The sequence below is a fragment of the Triticum urartu genome, chromosome 6A (genome assembly GCF_056163025.1).
Source record: "Triticum urartu cultivar PI428250 chromosome 6A, HENAU_Tu73, whole genome shotgun sequence".
Taxonomy (NCBI): Eukaryota; Viridiplantae; Streptophyta; class Magnoliopsida; order Poales; family Poaceae; genus Triticum; species Triticum urartu.
Genome location: NC_141878.1, coordinates 235,248,485 through 235,273,675, shown reverse-complemented (window position 1 = coordinate 235,273,675; position 25,191 = coordinate 235,248,485). Strand labels below are relative to the sequence as shown.

General features: G+C 44.3%; 1 long non-coding RNA gene across 1 annotated transcript; it reads right to left on the bottom strand.

The window, feature by feature from the left end:
• Nucleotides 1–1,306: 1,306 nt before the first annotated feature.
• On the bottom strand, nt 1,307–2,860 carry LOC125517170 (uncharacterized). The gene is made up of 3 exons (XR_007287440.2): nt 2,641–2,860; nt 2,349–2,528; nt 1,307–2,155 (listed from the first exon to the last, which is right to left on the bottom strand). It is a non-coding gene; the product is annotated as an uncharacterized LOC125517170 (long non-coding RNA).
• Nucleotides 2,861–25,191: the final 22,331 nt, after the last annotated feature.

Genomic DNA, 25,191 nt, shown 5'->3' with positions numbered 1-25,191 from the left:
CGTAGCAACGCACGGGCATTCTACTAGTCCCTGTAATGCCAGACCTGAAGTTCCTAACTAAAGCATAATCTTTGACCCAATGATGCTCTATTAATTGAGCAACAGTTCGACATGCAACTGCAAGCAGAGTTTTTGAAGCTTTTGCCTTCAAAAAATATATATTTGGGGTATTAGGTATGTCATTGTTTTTCCTAATTTGATAACCTGAAAAATGAATAGACATTAGTTTATATTCAACTTACAAAGGCGAATACATAAAAAGACCATCAGTAGCCTTGCTCCACTCCATAGGAGCTTCCTTTAAAGAAGTTTATAGATATACTAGCAAAAGAGCCCGTGCGTTGCAATGGGAGAAAAAACATAACACACGCTCTTAACTCAACAATCATCACTCAAGACCACAATAGATCCATCTCCTTTATTTTCGTGAGGCATCATATTTGTGTTGCCGCTTATCCTCATTCTCACCCTCGCCGGCGATGGCCTCTGTGTTCACACAAAACAACAAAAAACGTGTGTTGAATATGGTTAAACCTAAGGCGTCTCTCTCTCCCTCTCTCTCGCTTTCTCTCACTCTCGCGATGAGAAATCTGTTGTTTCTCCTGCGACATTTTTCAGAGGTATGCATGTGTAGTTATCGATGTTTTCTTTTCCGTATATGGTTGTAGTTGGGTGTTTATTTGCAATCCAGATCGCCGCCGGTATAAAAAAACAAATCGTGCGCTATAAATTATAAGTTTGCTTCCATAAAAATATTTAAAAAATATTTAACAGGTAAAATTAACATCATATTTAGATTCCACACATTTTTCTAATAAAATTTCATATATAATATGTTAAAATCGAAGTTACGGTTTAAAAGATACAGATAATTTAGAAAATCATTTTGTTTGACTCAAATATATTCCAAAATAATATTTAAAAATACTTAACAGGTAAAAATAATCTCATTCATATTCTACATATTTTTAAAGCATGATCTTTGACCCAATGATGCTCTATTAATTGAGCAACAGTTCGACACGCAACTGCAAGCAGAGTTTTTGAAAGCTTTTGCCTTCAAAAACAAAAATATTTGGGGTATTAGGTATGTCATTGTTTTTCCTAATTTGATAACCTGAAAAATGAATAGACATTAGTTTATAATCAACTTACAAGGGGGAATATATAAAAAACCATCAGTAGCCTTGCTCCATCATAGGAGCTTCCTTTAAAGAATTTTATAGATATGTTTTTTTGCGGGGAATTTTATAGATATGTATGCTGAGTTGCTGACATCTGCATGAGTATAATACATATTAAATAAAATAATGACTATAAAAAATATAAGAATTGTCATATCACTGACATGGTGTAGTATAATTGCTCCTTAGGCATCACCATTATGATCGACAAGTATAATTGCTCCTTTGATATCCTTGTGATAAAGGTAATTTAATCAGTAAGGATTAAGAAAAAAATTGCAGCTTTATCAATAGAAAGGGCCATCTCTCTTATGTATTTTGATGACCGCTCAATACATCTGCACTGCATTATGCCAGAGAGGATTTGTGCAGTGTATATCCGGAATTAGGCCTCCCCAGATGGACCATATTCTTGAGCAACTTATGTCTAAAGTGCCCAGAATCAAACTCAAGATAGACTGCAACTATCTCGCAGGAGAACATTGCAATCTGAAACATATTCACGGAAAAAATATAAGAATCAAACATAAAGAGAAAAAAAAAAGAAAAAAATATTCACATGAATCTCAATGTAAGATCAATGAAATATGACTTAGATGTACAATACTTATGACACATCTAGATATGCTTTAGCAAAACTGAAAATATAATTCAATTGAATGAAACTCCTCATAAATTACACCGCAGCGATTTACTGATTCACTTCAAAAATAATAATTCATCTAACGAATTCAGCACCACCTAACTTTTGTGGTACACATTGCAGCGACCACAGCAGACGGACCGTGGATGTGCTTAAAGACATTGAAGGGCGCAGACAGGCATGACCGCCACTTCTGGAGTTTCCGGTTAACCTGCCAACACGGTTGCCACTTGGGTTTCCGCTACAAGCATAGCGGTGCTGGGGGTGGACGGAGACAAACGAGCAAAGTAGGGAGATCGAGAGAAGCGATTATGGAAGGCTTTTTTACCTGTCCAAGAACCATTGGAGATTATCAGCTAAAGAATTTCGGAGATATATCCAAGATCTGCCCGACTCAATTTCATTATGAACGGCACTTGTACAAAATTTTGATCAGGAGGATAATAGCATAACATAATGGTTGGGTGGAAGAAGGAATAGTATATTAATGGAAAGAAAATGAAGATATAAAGGGTACGTACCTAGCAAAGCACCATGCTGATGGATATTCTATCGCCGGAGTGGAAAGGGTGAGTTGAGAGTGGTAGAGGAAGAAGTATATATATACACGTGCCTGAACTGAGGCAGCAGAAGGACGAGAAAACAGAGAGACATCCATTAGTCACCGCTGGCAAGGGGCACACATCATCCGCCATGAATGCCTGAAGAGAAACTGAAAGTTAGAGGGGCAGTTTCACTCGAGGAACAGCCGAACAGCCAGGCATTGCGTGGACGTGCATCGGCGTGTGGTCCGGAGGTCCCGACCAGACCTACCGCACAAAGTTGATCCGCGGCCGTATCGCCTGCGTCTCCTGGGCGTTGGGCGGGGTCGCCTCTTCGTCTGCGTCGTCTCCCCTTCTCTCTGTCAGCGAACGATCCGCTCGTCCTCTCAGTCCACCACATCGATCGATCCCCCCTCGTGATCTCTCTCGGATTAGCGTACTCGGTCGGTAGCTAATTGGGCCGCCCTGCGCCGGATCCCCTTTTATCTCGTAGAGAGTAGTTATTTTGGGCTCGCGGATTAGTTTTTTATTAGAAAACTCGCCACTTTATTATATAATAGCAATGTTCATAGGTACAGAATGTTGGTCATGGGACTCCCAACCAAACATGCCGCCCTACCCCTAAATTACAAGCGAACTTGGCGAGATTATGAGCCTCAAAATTATTATTTTCTACGCTAAAAAACAAAAACAACTGAATCGAATAAGCTTCTACGAAGCGTTATTTCATATACTATAGCTGAATGCGGACCTCCTGTTCCTTCGTTTATATCTTAAACCACTCCTTTGCAATCCGAGGTGATCATCATGTTTGTCACCTGAAGATCCTCTGCAAGCAGAGCTAGAGCCTCCCTGCACGCAAAAGTTTCCAAGGTTGTGGGGTCAGTTATGCCACGGTAAACAACCGCATATGAGCCCAAATATAATCCTGTGTGGTCTCGACACACCGCTGAGACTGCCCCGCCGCGTCTATGGCGCCCAACAGCTCCATCAACGTTGATTTTAGTGACACCCACCGGTGACACTAGCCAATTCCTTGCCCCTCCTCGCGATGCTGCTACCTGTACTTGGTGCTCGTTGGGATTCTCCGGCTACTGCAGCTCGTTAATATACAAGGTTACAAACGATGAAGTATGCATCGGGGATTGAAAAATTCCTTCGTGGATCGCCTTCCGTCTGGCGTACCATATCACCCATAGAGTGACAACCATCATTGTGAACGACTTTTGATCAAGATCATCGTTCAGCCTAAACAGCCAGTTCTTGGCGCTAGTCTCCCCATTCTCCGCCATTTGTGCCACCAGGCCCGGGGCGGATAGTGCCCAAGTGCAGCGGGCCGACGTGCATGACACCAGGGCGTGACACCATGAATCGGGAGACCCACACAACGGACAAGCGTCGCGTGTTGCCATGTTCCATTTGTTCAAAACGTCTGTAGTTGGGAGAGAGCGGCGGGCTAGGCGCCACAGGAAAACTCTGACCTTTGATGGCACCGTCAGCGACCGAAGTGAGGACCGGTCCCGCTCCTCTCTGTCATTGCTTGAGGACCCGCTCCTGCCTTCAAGCCAGTTTTCCCGAGTGATTTTAGTTTTGATCATAAACTTGTAAGCCGAGCTCACCGTAAAAAGTCTCTTCTTCTCCGGATGCCGTGCCCAAAAATCCTCTATATTGCTCGTGCATACATGGATCCACAAAATCGCCTGTGCATCAGTTGACAAGAACAACGCTCGCACTAGGTTTTCATTCCAAGAACCCGTTGCTGGAAGAAGTAGCTCCGAAACAAGCTGTGGCGGGTCTTGGACCAGAGACACAATTGGCCGCAATGATCCCTCCTTGGGTATCCAGTTATGATCCCAAATTCTCGTAGTCCGACCATTGCCAATCCTCCGAATTATGCCCTGTTTTAGGATGTCTCGTCCCTCTAGGATAGCTCGCCAGATCTGCGATGGACGTGAGCCCAACCCTGCCATAAGAAATTCCGTATTTGGGAAGTAGGATGTCTTGAGGATCCTTGCGCTCAGTGATGATGGATCATGCATCACCCTCCACGGCTGTCTGGCTAACAGTGCTAGATTAAAGAGTTCAAGGTCTTTGAAACCCAGACCTCCCAAGTACTTCGGCCTCGTCATTACCTCCCATGATACCCAAGCCGGTTTCCGTTGCCCCTCCTTGCAACCCCACCAGAACTTACGGATGATAGAGTTTATATGTTCACATAAACCTCTAGGAAGCTTGAAACATGACATGGAATAAACTGGGATAGCTTGTGCAACCGACTTGATTAGTACCTCCTTGCCCCCAGCAGACAGGCACTTGCCCATCCAACCTTTACCTTGTCCCACACCTGCTCGCTCAAGTGTTTGAAGGTGCCCTTTTTTGAATGTCCAACATCTGTGGTCATTGAAGGAAATATGCCCTAGAGGCAATAATAAAGTTGTTATTTATATTTCCTTATATCATGATAAATGTTTATTATTCATGCTATAATTGTATTAACCGGAAACTTAATACATGTGCGAATACATAGACAAACAGATTGTCACTAGTATGCCTCTACTTGACTAGCTCGTTGAATGAATGATGGTTATGTTTCCTAACCATAGACATGAGTTGTCATTTGATTAACGAGATCACATCATTAGAGAATGATTTGATTGACTTGACCCATCCGTTAGCTTAGCACGATGATCGTTTAGTTTGTTGCTATTGCTTTCTTCATGACTTATACATGTTCCTATGACTATGAAATTATGCAACTCCCGAATACTGGAGGAACACTTTGTGTGCTACCAAACGTCACAACATAACTGGGTGATTATAAAGGTGCTCTAGAGGTGTCTCCGATGGTACTTGTTGAGTTGGCATAGATCAAGATTAAGATTTGTCACTCCAATTGTCGGAGAGGTATCTCTGGGCCCTCTCGGTAATGCACATCACTTTAAGCCTTGCAAGCAATGCAACTAATGAGTTAGTTGCGGGATGATGTATTACGGAACGAGTAAAGAGACTTGCCGATAACGAGATTGAACTAGGTATTGAGATACCGATGATCAAATCTCGGGCAAGTAACATACCGATGACAAAGGGAACAACATATGTTGTTATGCGGTTTGACCGATAAAGATCTTCGTAGAATATGTAGGAGCCAGTATGAGCATCCAGGTTCCGCTATTGGTTATTGACCAAAGACGAGTCTCGGTCATGTCTACATAGTTCTCGAACCCGTAGGGTCCGCACGCTTAATGTTCGATGACGATCGGTAATATGAGTTTATGTGTTTTGATGTATCGAAGGTAGTTCGGAGTCCCATATGAGATCGGGGACATGACGAGGAGTCTCGAAATGGTCAATATGTAAAGATCGATATATTGGATGACTATATTCGGGCATCGGAAAGGTTCCGAGTGATTCAGGTATTTTTTGGAGTACCGGAGAGTTACGGGTATTCGCCGGGGAGTATATGGGCCTTATTGGGCTTTAGGGGAAAGAGAGAGAGAGGAGGCTGCACGCCCCCAAGGCCTAGTCCGAATTTGACTAGGGAGAGGGGCGGCACCCCATCCTTCCTTCTCTTCTCTTTTCCCTTTCCTTCTCTCCTACTCCTACTACATGGAAGGGGGGGGGATCCTACTCCCATCCCCAGGGCGCGCCATAGTTGAGGGCCGGCCCTCCCCCTCCTCCACTCCTTTATATACAGGGGAGGGGGGCACCCCATGGACACACAAGATTATCATTGATCTTTTAGCCGTGTGCGGTGCCCCCCTCCACCATAATCCACCTCGGTCATATCGTAGTGGTGCTTAGGTGAAGCCATGCGTCGGTAGCTTCATCAACACCGTCATCTCGCCATCGTGCTGACGAAGCTCTCCCTCAAAGCTCTACTGGATCGTGAGTTGGCGGGACGTCACCAAGCTAAACATGTGCAGATCGCGGAGGTGCCGTACATTCGGTACTGAGGATCGGTCGATCGTGAAGACGTACAACTACATCAACCGCGTTGTCATAACGCTTCCACTTTCGGTCTACGAGGGTACGTGGACGACACTCTCCCCTCTCGTTGCTATGCATCACCATGATCTTGCGTGTGCATAGGAATTTTTTTGAAATTACTGCGCTCCCCAACAGTGGCATCCGAGCCAGGTTTATGCGTAGATGTCATATGCACGAGTAGAACACAAAGAAGTTGTGGGCGTGGGTATTTACATATTGCTTGCCGTCACTAGTTGATTCTTGATTCAGCGGCATTGTTGGATGAAGCGGCCCAGACCGACATTACGCATACGCTTACGCGAGACTGGTTCTACCGATGTGCTTGGCACACAGGTGGATAGTGGGTGTCTGTTTCTATAGCTTAAGTTGAATCGGATTCAATGAACAGGGTTGTTTCTGAAGATCAAAAAGCAATCACTATACCGCATTGTGGTTTTTGATGCGTAGGTAAGAACGGTTCTTGCTCAGCCCGTAGCAGCCACGTAAAACTTGCAACAACAAAGTAGAGGACGTCTAACTTGTTTTTGCAGGCCATGTTGTGATGTGATATGGTCAAGGCGTGATGAGATATAAATTTTTGCATGAGATGATCATGTTTTGTTCAAGTTATTGGCAACTGGCAGAAGCCTTATGGTTGTCGCTTTATTGCATAAGATGCATGCGCCATACAATTGCTTTAATTTATCGCTATGCGATAGCAATAGTTGCAAAAGCAAAGGTTGGCGAGACGACCATGTGATGACACATTGATAGAGATCAAGATGATGGAGATCATGGTGTCATGCCGGTGACGATAGAGATCATGACGATAATTTGGAGATGTGTTGCAAAAAGCTAGTTCAAGGTCAGGCTCCGTCAAACAGAGTCGTCAAGAACGAAAAGCTGGAGATCAAAGGCGCAAGATGATCATGGCCATATCATGTCACATATTTTGATTGCATGTGATGTTTATCCTTTATGCAACTTATTTTGCTTAGTTCGGCGGTAGCATTATAAGATGATCTCTCACTAAATTTCAAGGTACAAGTGTTCTCCCTGAGTATGCACCGTTGCCAAAGTTCGTCGTGCTGAGACACCACGTGATGATCGGGTGTGATAAGCTCTACGTTCACATACAATGGGTGCAAGCCAGTTTTGCACACGCAGAAATACTCGGGTTAAACTTGACGAGCCTAGCATATGCAGATATGGCCTCAGAACACTGAGACTGAAAGGTCGAGCATGAATCATATAGTAGATATGATCAACATAGTGATGTTCACATTGAAAACTACTCCATTTCACGTGATGATCGGTCATGGTTTAGTTGATTTGGATCACGTGATCACTTAGATGATTAGAGGGCTGACTATCTAAGTGGGAGTTCTTAAATATGATTAATTGAACTTTAATTTATCATGAACTTAGTCCTGATAGTATTTGCATAACTATGTTGTAGATCAATAGCTCATGATGTAGCTCCCCGTTTATTTTGATATGTTCCTAGAGAAAAACTAAGTTGAAAGATGTTAGTAGCAATGATGCGGATTGGATCCGTGATCTGAGGATTATCATCATTGCTGCATAGAAGAATTATGTCCTTGATGCACCGCTAGGTGATAGACTGATTGCAGGAGCAGATGCAGACGTTATGACATTTGGCGAGCTCGATATGATGACTACTTGATAGTTTAGTGCACCATGCTTTACGGCTTAGAATCGGGGCTTCAAAAACATTTTGAACGCCGCAGAGCATATGAGATGTTCCAAGAGTTGAAATTAGTATTTCAGACTCATGCCCATGTCGAAAGGTATGAAACCTTTGACAAGAACTTTTCCTACAAGATGGAGGAGAATAGCACAGCTAGTGAGCATGTGCTCAGAATGTATGAGTACTACAATCACTTGAATCAAGTGGGAGTTAATCTTTCAGATAAGATAGTGATTGACATAGTTCTCTAGTCACTATCACCAAGTTACTGGAACTTTGTGATGAACTATAATATGCAAGGGATAATGAAAACGATTCCCAAGCTCTTCGTGATGCTGAAATCGATGAAGGTAGAAATCAAGAAAAGCATCAAGTGTTGATGGTTGACAAGACCACTAGTTTCAAGAAAAAGGGCAAAGGGAAGAAGGGGAATTTCAAGAAGAACGGCAAGCAAGTTGCTGCTCAAGTGAAGAAGCCCAAGTCTAGACCTAAGCATGAGACTAAGTGCTTCTACTGCAAAGGGACTAGTCACTGGAAGCAGAAATGCCCCAAGTATTTGGCGGATAAGAAGGATGGCAAAGTGAACAAAGGTATATTTGATATACATGTTATTGATGTGTACTTTACTAGTGTTTATAGCAACCCCTCAGTATTTGATACTAGTTCAGCTGCTAAGATTAGTAACTCGAAATGGGAGTTGCAGAATGAACAGAGACTAGTTAAGGGTGAAGTGATGATGTGTGTTGGAAGTGGTTCCAAGATTGATATGATCATCATCGCACACTCCCAATACTTTTGGGATTAGTGTTGAACCTAAATAAATGTTATTTGGTGTTTGTGTTAAGCATGAATATGATTTGATCATGTTTATTGCAATACGGTCATTCATTTAAAGTCAGAGAATAATTGTTGTTCTGTTTACATGAATAAAACTTTCAATGGTCATACACCCAAGGTGAATGGTTTATTGAATCTCGATCGTAGTGATACACATATTCATAATATTGAAGCAAAAGATGCAAAGTTAATAATGATAGTGCAACTTATTTGTGGCACTGCCATTTAGGTCATATTGGTGTAAAGCACATGAAAAAAATCCATGCTGATGGGCTTTTGGAATCACTTGATTATGAATAAGTTGATGCTTGGGAACCATGCCTCATGGGCAAGATGACTAAGACTCCGTTCTCCGGAACAATGGAGCAAGCAACAGACTTGTTGGAAATAATACATACTGATGTATGCAGTCCGATGAGTGTTGAGGCTCGCGATAGGTATTGTTATTTTCTGGCCTTCACACATGATTTGAGTAAGATATGGTTATATCTTCTTGATGAAACATAAATCTAAAACATTTGAAAAGTTCTAATAATTTCAGAGTGAAGTGGAAAATCATCATAACAAGAAAATAAAGTTTCTACGATCTGATCATGGAGGAGAATATTTGAGTTACGAGTTTGGTCTTCATTTGAAACAATGCGGAATAGTTTTGCAACTCATGCCACCTGGAACACCACAACGTAATGGTGTGTCCGAACATCATAACCGTACTTTATTAGATATGGTGCAATCTATGATGTCTCTTACCGATTTACTAGTATCGTTTTTGGGTTATGCATTAGAGACAGCTGCATTCACGTTAAATAGGGCACCATCTAAATCCGTTGATACGATGCCATATGAACTATGGTTTAGCAAGAAACCTAATCTGTCGTTTCTTAAAGTTTGGGGCTATGATGCTTATGTGAAAAAGTTTCTACCTGATAAGCTGGAACCCAAATCGGAGAAATACGTCTTCATAGGATACCCAAAGGAAACTGTTGGGTACACCTTCTAGCACAGATCCGAAGGCAAGATATTCGTTGCTAAGAATGGATCCTTTCTAGAGAAGAAGTTTCTCTCGAAAGAAGTGAGTGGGAGGAATGAAGAACTTGATAAGGTAATTGTACCTTCTCCCAAATTAGAAAGTAGTTCATCACAGAAATCAGTTCGAGTGATTCCTACACCAATTAGTGAGGAAGCTAATGATGATGATCATGAAACTTCAGATCAAGTTGCCGCCAAACCTCGTAGGATAACCAGAGTATGGTCCGCACCAGAGTGGTACGGTAATCCTCTCTGGAAGTCATGTTACTAGACCATGATGAACCTACAAACTATGAGGAAGCGATGATGAGCCCAGATTCTGCGAAATGGCTTGAGGCCATGAAATCTGAGATGGGATCCATGTATGAGAACAAAGTATGGACTTTCATTGACTTGCCCGATGATCGGTACGTCATGGAGAATAAATGGATCTTCAAGAGGAAGACGGAAGTAGTGTTACTATCTACAAAGCTCGAATTGTCGCAAAGTGTTTTCGACAAGTTTAAGGTGTTGACTACAATGAGATTTTCTCACTCGTATCGATGCTTAAAAGTCTGTCCGAATCATGTTAGCAGTTGCCGCATTTTATGAAATCTGGCAAATGGATGTCAAAAATGCATTCCTTAATGGATTTCTTAAAGAAGAGTTGTATATGATGCAACCAGAAGGTTTTGTCGATCCTAAAGGTGCTAACAAAGTGAGCAAGCTCTAGTGATCCATCTATGGACTGGTGCAAGCATCTCAGAGTTGGAATATTGAAGGAAATATGCCCTAGAGGCAATAATAAAGTTATAATTTGTTTCCTTATTTCATGATAAATGTTTATTATTCATGCTAGAATTGTATTAACCGGAAACATAATACATGTGTGAATACATAGACAAACATAGTGTCACTAGTATGCCTCTACTTGACTAGCTCATTGATCAAAGATGGTTAAGTTTCCTAACCATAGACATGAGTTGTTATTTGATCAATGAGATCACATCATTAGGAGAATGATGTGATTGACTTGACCCATTCCGTTAGCTTAGCACTCGATCGTTTGTTTACTGCTATTGCTTTCTTCATGACTTATACATGTTCTTATGACTATGATATTATGCAACTCCCGAATACCGGAGGAATACTTTGTGTGCTACCAAATGTCACAACGTAACTGGGTGATTATAAAGGTGCTCTACAGGTGTCTCCGATGGTACTTGTTGAGTTGGCATAGATCAAGATTAGGATTTGTCACTTCGATCGTCGGCGAGGTATCTCTGGGCCCTCTCGGTAATACACATCACTACAAGCCTTGGAAGCATGATAACTAATGAGTTAGTTACGAGATGATGTATTATAGAATGAGTAAAGAGACTCGCCGGTAACGAGATTGAACTAGGTATTGGGATACCGACAATCAAATCTCGGGCATGTAACATACCGATGACAAAGAGAACAACATATACTGTTGTGCGGTTTGATCGATAAGGATCTTCGTAGAATATGTAGGAACCAATATGAGCATCCAAGTTCCGCTATTGGTTATTGACCGAAAACGTGTCTCGGTCATGTCTACATAGTTCTCGAACCCGTAGGGTCCGCACGCTTAAAGTTCTGTGACGATCAGTTTTATGAGTTTATATGTTTTGATGTACCGAAGGTAGTTTGGAGTCCCGGATGTGATCACGTACATGATGAGGAGTCTCGAAATGGTCGATACATAAAGATTTATATATTGGAAGCCTATATTTGGATATCGGAAGTGTTCCGGGTGAAATCGGGATTTTACCGGAGTACCGGGGGTTACCGGAACCCCCCCGAGGGTTTAATGGGCCAAGATGGGCCTTAGTGGAAGAGAGGAGGGGCTGCCAGGGCAGGCCGTGCGCCCCCTCTCCCTCTAGTCCGAATTGGACAAGGAGGGGGGCACCCCCCTTTCCTTCCTCTCTCCTCCTCCTTCCCCCTTCTCCTACTCCAACTAGGAAAGGAGGGAGTCCTACTCCCGGTGGGAGTAGGACTCCTCCTGGCGCGCCTCCTCCTGGCCGGCCGCCTCTCCCCCTTCCTCCTTTATATATGGGGGCAGGGGGCACCTCTAGACACACAAGTTGATCATTGAGATCTCTCCAGCCGTGTGCGGTGCCCCCTCCACCATAATACACCTCGGTCATACTGTAGCGGTGTTTAGGCGAAGCCCTGCTGCGGTAGCTTCATCAACATCGTCACCACGACGTCGTGCTGACGAAACTCTTCCCCGAGCTCTACTGGATCATGAGTTCGCGGGACGTCACCGAGCTGAACATGTGCTGAACGCGGAGGTGCCATACGTTCGGTACTGAGGATCGGTCGATCATGAAGACGTACGACTACATCAACCGCGTTGTCATAATGCTTCCACTTAACGGTCTACGAGGGTACGTGGACGACACTCTCCCCTCTCATTGCTATGCATCACCATGATCCTGCGTGTGCGTAGGAATTTTTTTGAAATTACTACGTTCCCCAATAGTGGCATCCGAGCCTGGTTTAATGCGTTGATGTTATATGCACGAGTAGAACACAAGTGAGTTGTGGGCGATACAAGTCATACTGCTTACCAACATGTCATACTTTGGTTTGGAGGTATTGTTGGATGAAGCGGCCCGGACAGACATTACGCGTAGGCTTACGCGAGACTGGTTCTACCGACGTGCTTTGCACACAGGTGGCTGGCGGGTGTCAGTTTCTCCAACTTTAGTTGAACCGAGTGTGACTACGCCCGGTCCTTGAGAAGGTTAAAACAACACCAACTTGAAGAACTATCGTTGTGGTTTTGATGCGTAGGTAAGAACAGTTCTTGCTCAGCCCGTAGCAGCCACGTAAAACTTGCAACAACCAAGTAGAGGACGTCTAACTTGTTTTTGCAGGGCATGTTGTGATGTGATATGGTCAAGACATGATGCTATATTTATTGTATGAGATGATCATGTTTTGTAACGGAGTTATCGGCAACTGGCAGGAGCCATATGGTTGTCGCTTTATTGTATGCAATGCAATCTCCTTGTAATTGCAATCACCTGGGTATTTGATACTAGTTCTGTTGCTAATATTTGCAACTCGAAACAGTGACTACGGATTAAGCGAAGACTGGCTAAGGAGGAGGTGACGATGCGCGTAGGAAATGGTTCCAAAGTCGATGTGATCGCCGTTGGCACGCTACCTCTACATCTACCTTTGGGATTAGTTTTAGACCTAAATAATTGTTATTTGGTGCCAGCATTAAGCATGAACATTATATATGGATCTTGTTTGATACGAGATGGTTATTCATTTAAATCAGAGAATAATGGTTGTTCTATTTATATGAGTAATATCTTTTATGGCGTGCACCCTTAAAGAGTGGTCTTTTCTTGTTGAATCTCGATAGTAGTGATACACATATTCATAATGTTGAAGCTAAAAGATGTAGAGTTGATAATGATAGTGCAACTTATTTGTGGCACTGCCGTTTGGGTCATATTGGTATAAAACGCATGAAGATACTCCATACTGATGGACTTTTGGAATCACTTGCTTATGAATCACTTGGTACTTGCGTACCATGCCTTATGGGAAAGATGACTAAAACGCCGTTCTCCGGAACTATGGAGCGAGCAACAAATTTATTGGAAATCATACATACTGATGTATGTGGTTCGATGAATACTGAGGCTCGCGGCGGGTATCGTTATTTTCTCACCTTCACAGATGATTTGAGCAGATATGGGTATATCTACTTAATGAAACATAAGTCTTAAACATTTGAAAAGTTCAAAGAATTTTAGAGTGAAGTGGAAAATCATCGTAACAAGAAAATAAAGTTTCTGCGATCTGATCGTGGAGGAGAATATTTGAGTTACGAGTTTGGCCTACATTTGAAACAATGCAGAATAGTTTCACAACTCACGCCACCCGGAACACCACAACGTAATGGTGTGTCCAAACATCGTAATCGTACTTTACTAGATATGATACGATCTATGATGTCTCTTACTGATTTAACGCTATCATTTTGGGGTTATGCTTTAGAGACGGCTGCATTCACGTTAAATAGGGCACCATCAAAATCCGTTGAGACGGCGCCTTATGAGCTATGGTTTGGCAAGAAACCAAAGTTGTCATTTCTTAAAGTTTGGGGCTGCGATGCTTATGTGAAAAAGCTTCAACCTGATAAGCTCGAACCCAAATCGGAGAAATGTGTCTTCATAGGATACCCAAAGGAAACTATTGGGTACACCTTCTATCATAGATCCGAAGGCAAGATATTCGTTGCTAAGAATGGAGCCTTTCTAGAGAAGGAGTTTCTCTCGAAAGAAGTGAGTGGGAGGAAAGTAGAACCTGATGAGGTAACTGTATCTACTCCCTTATTGGAAAGTAGTTCACCACAGAAACCAGTTCCTGTGACATCTACACCAATTAGTGAGGAAGCTAATGATGATGATCATGAAACTTCAGATCAAGTTACTACCGAACCTCGTAGGTCAACCAGAGCAAGATCCGCACCAGAGTGGTACGGTAATCCAGTTCTGGAGGTCATGTTACTTAACCATGATGAACCTACGAACTATGAGGAAGCGATGATGAGCCCAGATTCCGCAAAATGGCTTGAAGCCATGAAATCTGAGATGGGATCCATGTATGAGAACAAAGTGTGGACTTTGGTTGACTTGCCCGTTGATCGGCAAGCCATCGAGAATAAATGGATCTTCAAGAAGAAGACAAATGCTGACGATAATGTTACTGTCTACAAAGCTCGACTTGTTGCGAAAGGTTTTCGACAAGTTCAAGGAGTTGACTACGATGAGACCTTCTCACCCGTAGCGATGCTTAAGTCCGTCTGAATCATGTTAGCAATTGCCGCATTTTATGATTATGAAATTTGGCAAATGGATGTAAAGACTGCATTCCTGAATGGATTTCTAGAAGAAGAGTTGTATATGATGCAACCTGAAGGTTTTATCGATCCAAAGGGAGCTAACAAAGTGTGCAAGCTCCAGTGATCATTTATGGACTGGTGCAAGCCTCTCGGAGTTGGAATAAATGTTTTGACAGTGTGATCAAAGCATATGGTTTTATACAGACTTTTGGAGAAGCCTGTATTTACAAGAAAGTGAGTGGGAGCTCTGTAGCATTTCTAATATTATATGTGGATGACATATTGCTGATTGGAAATGATATAGAATTTCTGGATAGTATAAAAGGATACTTGAATAAGAGTTTTTCAATGAAAGACCTCGGTGAAGCTGCCTATATATTGGGCATCAAGATCTATAGAGATAGATCAAGACGCTTAATTGGACTTTCACAAAGCACATACCTTGATAAAGTTTTGAAGAAGTTCAAAATGGATCAAGCTAAGAAAGGGTTCTTGCCTGTGTTACAAGGTGTGAAGTTGAGTAAGACTCAATGTCCGACCACTGCAGAAGATAGAGAGAAAATGAAAAGTGTTCCCTACGCTTCAGCCATAGGCTCTATCATGAATGCAATGCTCTGTACCAGACCTGATGTGTGCCTTGCTATTAGTTTAGCAGGGAGGTACCAAAGTAATCCAGGAGTGGATCACTGGACAGCGGTCAAGAACATCCTGAAGTACCTGAAAAGGACCAAGGATATGTTTCTCGTTTATGGAGGTGACAAAGAGCTCATCGTAAATGGTTACGTTGATGCAAGCTTTGACACTGATCCGGACGATTCTAAATCGCAAACCGGATACGTGTTTATATTAAACGGTGGAGCTGTCAGTTGGAGCAGTTCTAAACGGAGCGTCGTGGCAGGATCTACATGTGAAGCGGAGTACATTGCTGCTTCGGAAGCAGCAAATGAAGGAGTCTGGATGAAGGAGTTCATATCCGATCTAGGTGTCATACCTAGTGCATCGGGTCCAATGAAAATCTTTTGTGACAATACTGGTGCAATTGCCTTGGCAAAGGAATCCAGATTTCACAAGAGAACCAAGCACATCAAGAGACGCTTCAACTCCATCCGGGATCAAGTCTAGGTGGGAGACATAGAGATTTGCAAGATACATATGGATCTGAATGTTGCAGACCCATTGACTAAGCCTCTTCCATGAGCAAAACATGATCAACACCAAGGCTCCATGGGTGTTAAAATCATTACTGTGTAATCTAGATTATTGACTCTAGTGCAAGTGGGAGACAGAAGGAAATATGCCCTAGAGGCAATAATAAAGTTATTATTTATTTCCTTATTTCATGATAAATGTTTATTATTCATGCTAGAATTGTATTAACCGGAAACATAATACATGTGTGAATACATAGACAAACATAGTCTCACTAGTATGCCTCTACTTGACTAGCTCATTGATCATAGATGGTTAAGTTTCCTAACCATAGACATGAGTTGTTATTTGATCAATGAGATCACATCATTAGGAGAATGATGTGATTGACTTGACCCATTCCATTAGCTTAGCACTTGATCATTTGTTTACTGCTATCGCTTTCTTCATGACTTATACATGTTCTTATGACTATGAGATTATGCAAGTCCCGAATACTGGAGGAACACTTTGTGTGCTACCAAACGTCACAACATAATTGGGTGATTATAAAGGTGCTCTACAGGTGTCTCTGATGGTACTTGTTGAGTTGGCATAGATCAAGATTAGGATTTGTCACTCCGATCGTCGGAGAGGTATCTCTGGCCCTCTCGGTAATACACATCACTATAAGCCTTGCAAGCATGATAACTAATGAGTTAGTTACGTGATGATGTATTATAGAACGAGTAAAGAGACTCACCGGTAACGATATTGAACTAAGTATTGGGATACCGATGATCAAATCTCGGGCAAGTAACATACCGATGACAAAGAGAACACCATATACTGTTGTGCGGTTTGACCGATGTGACGCCCCGTGACCGATGTGCCAGGTGTCGTCCAGTTATTCGCTGTTGTTGCCTTGTCTTTGCTTGCATGTTGCACCTTATCATGTCATCATGTGCATTGCATCATCATGTTTTCAAAACTTGTATCCGTCCCGGTCTCCTCGTTCCGTCCGTTGTCCGTTCCAAGCCCAGACACACTTGCATGCGCCCGCGACATGTCCGAAATATTATTTTATAAGTGGCCGGAAAATGTTCTCGGAATGGGTTGAAAGTTGGCATGCGGTGTTGTTTTGTTGTCAGTAGACCGCCTGCCAAGTTTCATCGCATTCGGAGTCCGTTTGACGCCCCAACGGATAAATATAGCGGCAATAGTAGCCGGTCTAACGTCGGACGTTTTCGGTCTCCGGAAATAGTCGTCGGGTCTCTCTCTTCTCTTCTCCCAGCCCAAGGCTTTCTGCACGGCCCACTACCTAACCGCCAGGACCTACCTAACCTCTCTCATCAGTCCGCGGACCTCCTCGCGCGCGCGTCCGAATGTTGTCCCGGACCCGACCCGGGCAGTCGTCACCATTGGGTCCGGATCATCCCCAAACATCTACAAAACGTCTCCGTTTTGTTAATTGGACTTCCTAATATATTTTTCTCGACCGTCCGATTTCGATCGGAGGATCCAAACTCCCTCTTTTCCTTATATTAATAGACCACCACCTACCAAATCTAGCCTAACCCTAAAAACTAGGAGAGCTGTCCCATCCTCCACTCATCGCCAGCGCCACTTTGAATCCTCTCGGGATCCCCTCACTCAAACTCCCTTGATCCCATCGCCCAGCCAATCCATGGAGCGCCTCCTCCTCCCTGTTTGATCCAGAGGAGTGGAGCTCCTCCACGCCCGTCCTCGCAGTCTCCCCGCGCCTCACCACCTCGCGCGTCCGTCTCCTCTTGATGATCTGCCTTGTCCCGGAGCAATCTCGCCGGCGCTCCTCGTTGTTCCCGTGCTCGCAGCAGCGCAGCAGGCGCCCGAGCCTGTGCTCATCCAGGAGCCCGAGCCTTCTCCTCCAGACGCCTTCCTCCTCCTCCCGTGCGCCTCAACAGGCCAGCCATGACGCCGCCCCGAGCCGCTTCCACGCCATCCTTCGTCGCGCCGACCAGCAGCAGGGAACCAGGCCAGCCCCGCACCACCCATCTCTCCTTCCTCCTCCCCGCGGCTCTCTCATTTCTCTAATCCTATGTTAATTTGTTCCTCAGCCACCGCCATGGAGGCCAAGCTCCAAGTTCCTGTTCGCCCGCATCCGGCCATGCATCCGGCGAGGACCGGCCATCCCACGACCCAGATCCGCAGCGCGCCCGGTTCCATGCCCTCCATCCTTCGCCGCCGCGCCGGAGATCCCTGACGCCGCTGCTCTGCTTTGCTTCTTCTAGAGCAGAGGAGGCCAACGCCCGTGAACCTCTGCCTCATCCGCTCGTCCTACGCGCGTTGACCTCCAGCGTAGACCGCGCGAAGCCCATCTCCAGTTGCCGTCTCCTACGCGCGTGGGCCACAAGTAGGCCGGCCCAGCGCGCACCCTGCCGCCTCTCTCGCCATCGACCTGGGCCTCAGCCCTTGGTGATCCAACACCCGATTCCCCTTGTGCACTCTTGGGCTAGCCGGTTTCGGCCCATTCTTGTTTTTTTCCCTGTCCAGCGATTTTAGTAATTATCTTGAGACTCCAGTTTTTCAGAAAACCCCTTGTACATCATGCATTTTATAACTCTCCAACCGTGCATCGGATTAAAACAAACTTAATATGAAACTTGCTTAGAATTTTGTCTAGTTTAATATTATTCAACTTTCACCCATGTTTAAAATGTTTAAAATGTTGTTTGATTAAATTTGCTCCTATGCCATGTTAAAATGCTTTTATTCATAACTAAATAACCGTAACTCGGAATTAAACACTCTTTATATGTAAATGGGGTAAAAAATGCCTAGTTTAACATGGTGTACGTGCTTTGCATGTTTAATAACTCTAAAATTTTGTTTATGGCAGAACAGTACCAAACCTAATATATGCATATGGGGATTTACCGGAATTGTTGTTCGTTGCTTCCGGCCTCATTTAACCTTGACTAGATAGGTAGTTTTACTTTGCTTCACCCTCTTGCCATGTTTAACAACATTTAATATTGTTGGGTACATAAACGAGATCGAACTAAATAACTTGTCGTGGTGTTTCGTCAATATGCAACTTGTTGCATATTGAGCTCCACTTAATTTGTAGGATTGTTTGTGCATATTGCCATGCCATGCTTCATTAAACCGGACATGCATCATACTTGGTTGTGCATCATGCCATGTTTATGTGGTGGATGTTTTACTATGTTGTTTGCTTCTTTCCGGTGTTGCTTCTTCGGGTTGGTTCCGATAACGTCGTGTGTGTGAGGATCCGCTCGACTACGTCCGTTTATCTTCTTCATGGACTCGTTCTTCTTCCTTGCGGGATTTCAGGCAAGATGACCATACCCTCGAAATCACTTCTATCTTTGCTTGCTAGATGCTCGCTCTTTTGCTATGCCTATGCTGCGATACCTACCACTTGCTTATCATGCCACCCATATTGTTGAACCAAGCCTCTAACCCACCTTGTCCTAGCAAACCGTTGTCTGGCTATGTTACCGCTTTGCTCAGCCCCTCTTATAGCGTTGTTAGTTGCAGGTGAAGATTGAAGTTTGTTCCTTGTTGGAACATGGCTAAGTTGTTCCATGTTGGAACATGGATATTTTGTTGGGATATCACAATATCTCTTATTTAATTAATGCATCTATATACTTGGTAAAGGGTGGAAGGCTCGGCCTTATGCCTGGTGTTTTGTTCCACTCTTGCCGCCCTAGTTTCCGTCATATCGGCGTTATGTTCCCGAATTTTGCGTTCCTTACGTGGTTGGGTTATAATGGGAACCCCTTGACAGTTCGCTTTGAATAAAACTCCTCCAGCAAGGCCCAACCTTGGTTTTACCATTCGCCACCTAGCCTTTTTCCCTTGGGAGTTGCGCATCCCGAGGGTCATCTTTATTTTAACCCCCCCGGGCCAGTGCTTGTCTAAGTGTTGGTCCAAACTAGAGCCACTTGTGGTGCCACCTCGGGGAAACTTGAGGGCTGGTTTTAGCTGTACGTAGTGTTCATCCGGTGTTGCCCTGAGAACGAGATATGTGCAGCTCCTATCAGGATGTCGGCGCATTGGGCGGTCTTGCTGGACTTGTTTTACCATTGTCGAGGATGTCTTGTAACCGAGATTCCGAGTCTGATCGGGTCTTCCCACTAGAAGGAATATCCTTCGTTGACCGTGAGAGCTTGTGATGGGATAAGTTGGGACACCCCTGCAGGGATTTGAACTTTCGAAAGGCGTGCCCGCGGTTATGGGCAGATGAGAATTTGTTAATGTCCGGTTGTAGAAAACCTGAAGTTGACCTTAATTAAAATGCACCAACCGCGTGTGTTACCGTGATGGTCTCTTCTCGGCGGGGTCCGGGAAGCGAACACGGTGTTGGAGTTATGCTTGACGTAGGTTGTTCTAGGATCACTTCTTGATCATAGTTTCTCGACCGTGCTTTGCCTTCTCTTCTCTCTCTCATTTGCGTATATGTTAGCCACCAAATATGCTAGTCGCTTGCTACAGCTCCACCTCATACCTTTTACCTTACCCATAAGCTTAAATAGTCTTGATCGCGAGGGTGTGAGATTGCTGAGCCCCCGTGACTCACAGATACTTCCAAAACCAGCTTGCAGGTGCCGAGGTTACCGTGCAGATGGCGCAACCAAGCTCAAGGAGGATCTCGATGAAGATCTTGTCCTTTGACTTGTTTCGTTTCTAGTTGATCAGTAGTGGAGCCCAATTGGGGTCGATCGGGGGACCTTGTCGCATTTGGGGTTGCTCTTTATTTTGGTTCCGTAGTCGGACCTTGATTGTATTTGGATGTTGTAATGCTTTATTCATGTAATTGTGTGAAGTGGCGATTGTAAGCTAACTATGTATCTCTTTTCCCTTATGTATTACATGGGTTGTGTGAAGATTACCTTACTTGTGACATTGCTTTCAATGCGGTTATGCCTCTAAGTCGTGCTTCGACACTTAGGAGATATAGCCGCATCGAGGGCGTTACAACCGATAAAGATCTTCGTAGAATATGTAGAAACCAATATGAGCATCCAGGTTCCGCTATTGGTTATTGACCGGAAACGTGTCTCGGTCATGTCTACATAGTTCTCGAACCCGTAGGGTCCACACGCTTAAAGTTCTGTGACGATCGGTTTTATGAGTTTATATGTTTTGATGTACTGAAGGTAGTTCGGAGTCCCGGATGTGATCACGGACATGAAGAGGAGTCTCGAAATGGCCAAGACATAACGATTTATATATTGGAAGCCTATATTTGGATATCGGAAGTGTTCTGGGTGAAATCGGGATTTTACCAGAGTACCGGGGGTTACCGGAACCCCCCCGGGGGTTTAATGGGCCAAGATGGGCCTTAGTGGAAGAGAGGGGGGGCAGCCAGGGCAGGCCGCACACCTCCTCTCCCTATAGTCCGAATTGGACAAGGAGGGAGGGGGGCGGCGCCCCCCTTTCCTTCCCCTCTCCCTCCTCCTTCCCCCTTCTCCTACTCCAACTAGGAAAGGAGGGAGTCCTACTCCCGGTGGGAGTAGGACTCCTCTTGGCGCGCCTCCTTCTGGCCGCCCGCCTCCCCCTTGCTCCTTCATATACGGGGGCAGGGGGCACCTCTAGACACACAAGTTGATCATTGAGATCTCTCCAGCCGTGTGCGGTGCCCCCCTCCACCATAATCCACCTCGGTCATACTGTAGCGGTGTTTAGGTGAAGCCCTGCTGCAGTAGCTTCATCAACATCGTCACCACGCCGTCGTGCTGATGAAACTCTTCCCCGATCTCAACTGGATCGTGAGTACGCGGGACGTCACCAAGCTGAACGTGTGCTGAACGCGGAGGTGCCATATGCTCGGTACTGAGGATCGGTCGATCTTGAAGACGTATGACTACATCAACCGCGTTGTCATAACACTTCCGCTTAACGGTCTACGAGGGTACGTGGACGACCCTCTCCCCTCTCGGGTCTATGCATCACCATGATCCTACGTGTGCGTAGGATTTTTTTTGAAATTACTACGTTCGCCAACAAATATATGCTTTGATAAAGTGATCAAAGCATATGGTTTTATACTGACTTGCGATGAAGTCTGTATTTACAAGAAAGTGAGTGGGAGCACTACAACATTTCTGATAAGTATATGTGAATGACATATTGTTGATCATAAATAATGTAGAATTTTATGGAAAGCATAAAGGAGTGTTTGAAAAGAGTTTTTCAAAGAAAGACCTCGATGAAGCTATTTACATATTGAGCATCAAGATCTATAGAGATAGATCAAGATGCTTGATATATTTTCAATGAGTACATACCTTGACAAGATTTTGAAGTAGTTCAAAATGGAAAAGTCAAAGAAGGAGTTCTTGCCTGTGTTGTAAGGTGTGAAGTTGAGTGAAGACTCAAAACCCGACCACGGCAGAAAATAGACAGAGAATGAAAAGTCATTCCCTATGCCTCAGTAATTGGTTCTATAAAGTCATTCCCTATGCCTCAGTCATTGGTTCTATAAAGAATGAAATTAGACAGAGATACCGACGATCGAATCTCGGGCAAGTAACACACAGATGACAAAGGGAACAACGTACGTTGTTATGCGGTTTGACCGATAAAGATCTTCGTAGAATATGTAGGAGCCAACATGAGCATCCAGGTTCCGCTATTGGTTATTGACCGGAGACGAGTCTCGGTCATGTCTATGTTGGGGAACATAGTAATTTCAAAAAAAATCCTACGCACACACAGGATCATGGTGATGCATAGCAATGAGAGGGGAGAGTATCGTCCACGTACCCTCGTAGACCGAAAGTGGAAGCGTTAGCACAACGCGGTTGATGTAGTCGTACGTCTTCATGATCCGACCAATCCAAGTACCGAACGTACGACACCTCCGAGTTCAACACACGTTCAGCTTGATGACATCCCGCGAACTCCGATCCAGCAGAGCTTCACGGGAGAGTTCTGTTAGCACGATGGTGTGGTGACGGTGATGATGTTGCTACCGACGCAGGGCTTCGCCTAAGCACCGCTACGATATGACCGAGGTGGAATATGGTGAAGTGGGCACCGCACATGGCTGGAATAGATCAGTAGATCAACTTGTGTGTCTAGAGGTGCCCCCCTTGCCCCCGTATATAAAGGAGCAAGGGGGGAGAGGCGGCCGGCCAGGGAGGGCGCGCCAAGGGGGGAGTCCTACTCCCACCGGGAGTAGGACTCCTCCTTTCCTAGTAGGAATAGGAGAAGGGGGGAAGGAGGAGGTGGAGAGAAGGAAGGAGAGGGGGGCCACCGCCCCCTTCCCTTGTCCAATTCAGACTGGGGCAAGGGGGGCCACGTGCCACCTCTTGGCTGCCCTCTCTCTTCTCCACTAAGGCCCAATAGGCGCATTACTTCCCCGGTGGGGGGGGGGGGGGTAACCCCCGGTACTCCGGTAAAATCTTGATTTCACCCGAAACACTTCCGCTACCCAAATATAGGCTTCCAATATATCAATCTTTATGTCTCGACCATTCCGAGACTCCTCGTCATGTCCGTGATCATATCCGGGACTCCGAACTACCTTCGGTACATCAAAACACAAAAGTCATAATACCGATAGTCATCTAACTTTAAGCGTGCGGACCCTACGGGTTCGAGAACTATGTAGACATGACCGAGACATGTCTCTGGTCAATAACCAATAGCGGAACCTGTATGCTCATATTGGCTCCTACATATTCTACGAAGATCTTTATCGGTCAAGCCGCATAATAACATACGTTGTTCCCTTTATCATCGGTATGTTACTTGCCCGAGATTCGATAGTCGGTATCTCAATACCTAGTTCAATCTCGTTACCGGCAAGTCTCTTTACTCGTTCCGTAATACATCATCCCGCAACTAACTCATTAGTTACAATGCTTGCAAGGCTTATAGTGATGTGCATTACTCAGTGGGCCCAGAGATACCTCTCCGACAATCGGAGTGACAAATCCTAATCTCGAAATACGCCAACCCAACAAGTACCTTTGGAGACACCTGTAGAGCACCTTTATAATCAACCAGTTATGTTGTGACGTTTGGTAGCACACAAAGTGTTCCTCCGGTAAACGGGAGTTGCATAATCGCATAGTCATAGGAACATGTATAAGTCATGAAGAAAGCAATAGCAGAATACTAAATGATCAAGTGCTAAGCTAACGGAATGGGTCAAGTCAATCACATCATTCTCCTAATGATGTGATCCCGTTAATCAAATGACAACTCATGTCTATGGCTAGGAAACATAACCATCTTTGATCAACGAGCTAGTCAAGTAGAGGCATACTAGTGACACTTTGTTTGTCTATGTATTCACACAAGTATTATGTTTCCGGTTAATACAATTCTAGCATGCATAATAAACATTTATCATGATATGAGGAAATAAATAATAACTTTATTATTGCCTCTAGGGCATATTTCCTTCAGTCTCCCACTTGCACTAGAGTCAATAATCTAGATTACACAATAATGATTCTCACATCCATGGAGCCTTGGTGTTGATCATGTTTTGCTCGTGGAAGAGGCTTGGTCAACGGGTCTACAACATTCAGATCCGTATGTATCTTGCAAATCTCTATGTCTCCCACCTGGACTTGATCCCGGATGGAGTTGAAGCGTCTCTTGATGTGCTTGGTTCTCTTGTGAAATCTGGATTCCTTTGCCAAGGCAATTGCACCAGTATTGTCACAAAAGATTTTCATTGGATCCGATGCACTAGGTATGACACCTAGATCGGATATGAACTCCTTCATCTAGACTCCTTCATTTGCTGCTTCCGAAGCAGCTATGTACTCCGCTTCACATGTAGATCCTGCCACAACGCTTTGTTTAGACTGCTCCAACTGACAGCTCCATTGTTTAATATAAACACATATCCGGTTTGCGATTTAGAATCGTCCAGATCAGTGTCAAAGCTTGCATCAACGTAACCATTTACGATGAGCTCTTTGTCACCTCCATAAACGAGAAAAAAACATATCCTTAGTACTTTTCAGGTATTTCAGGATGTTCTTGACCGCTTTCTAGTGATCCACTCCTGGATTACTTTGGTACCTCCTTGCTAGACTGATAGCAAGGCACACATCAGGTCTGGTATACAACATTGCATACATGATAGAGCCTATGGCTAAAGCATAGGGAACACCTTTCATTTTCTCTCTATCTTCTTCAGTGGTCGAGCATTGAGTCTTACTCAATTTCACACCTTGTAACACATGCAAGAATCCTTTCTTTGCCTGATCCATTTTGAACTTCTTCAAAACTTTGTCAAGGTA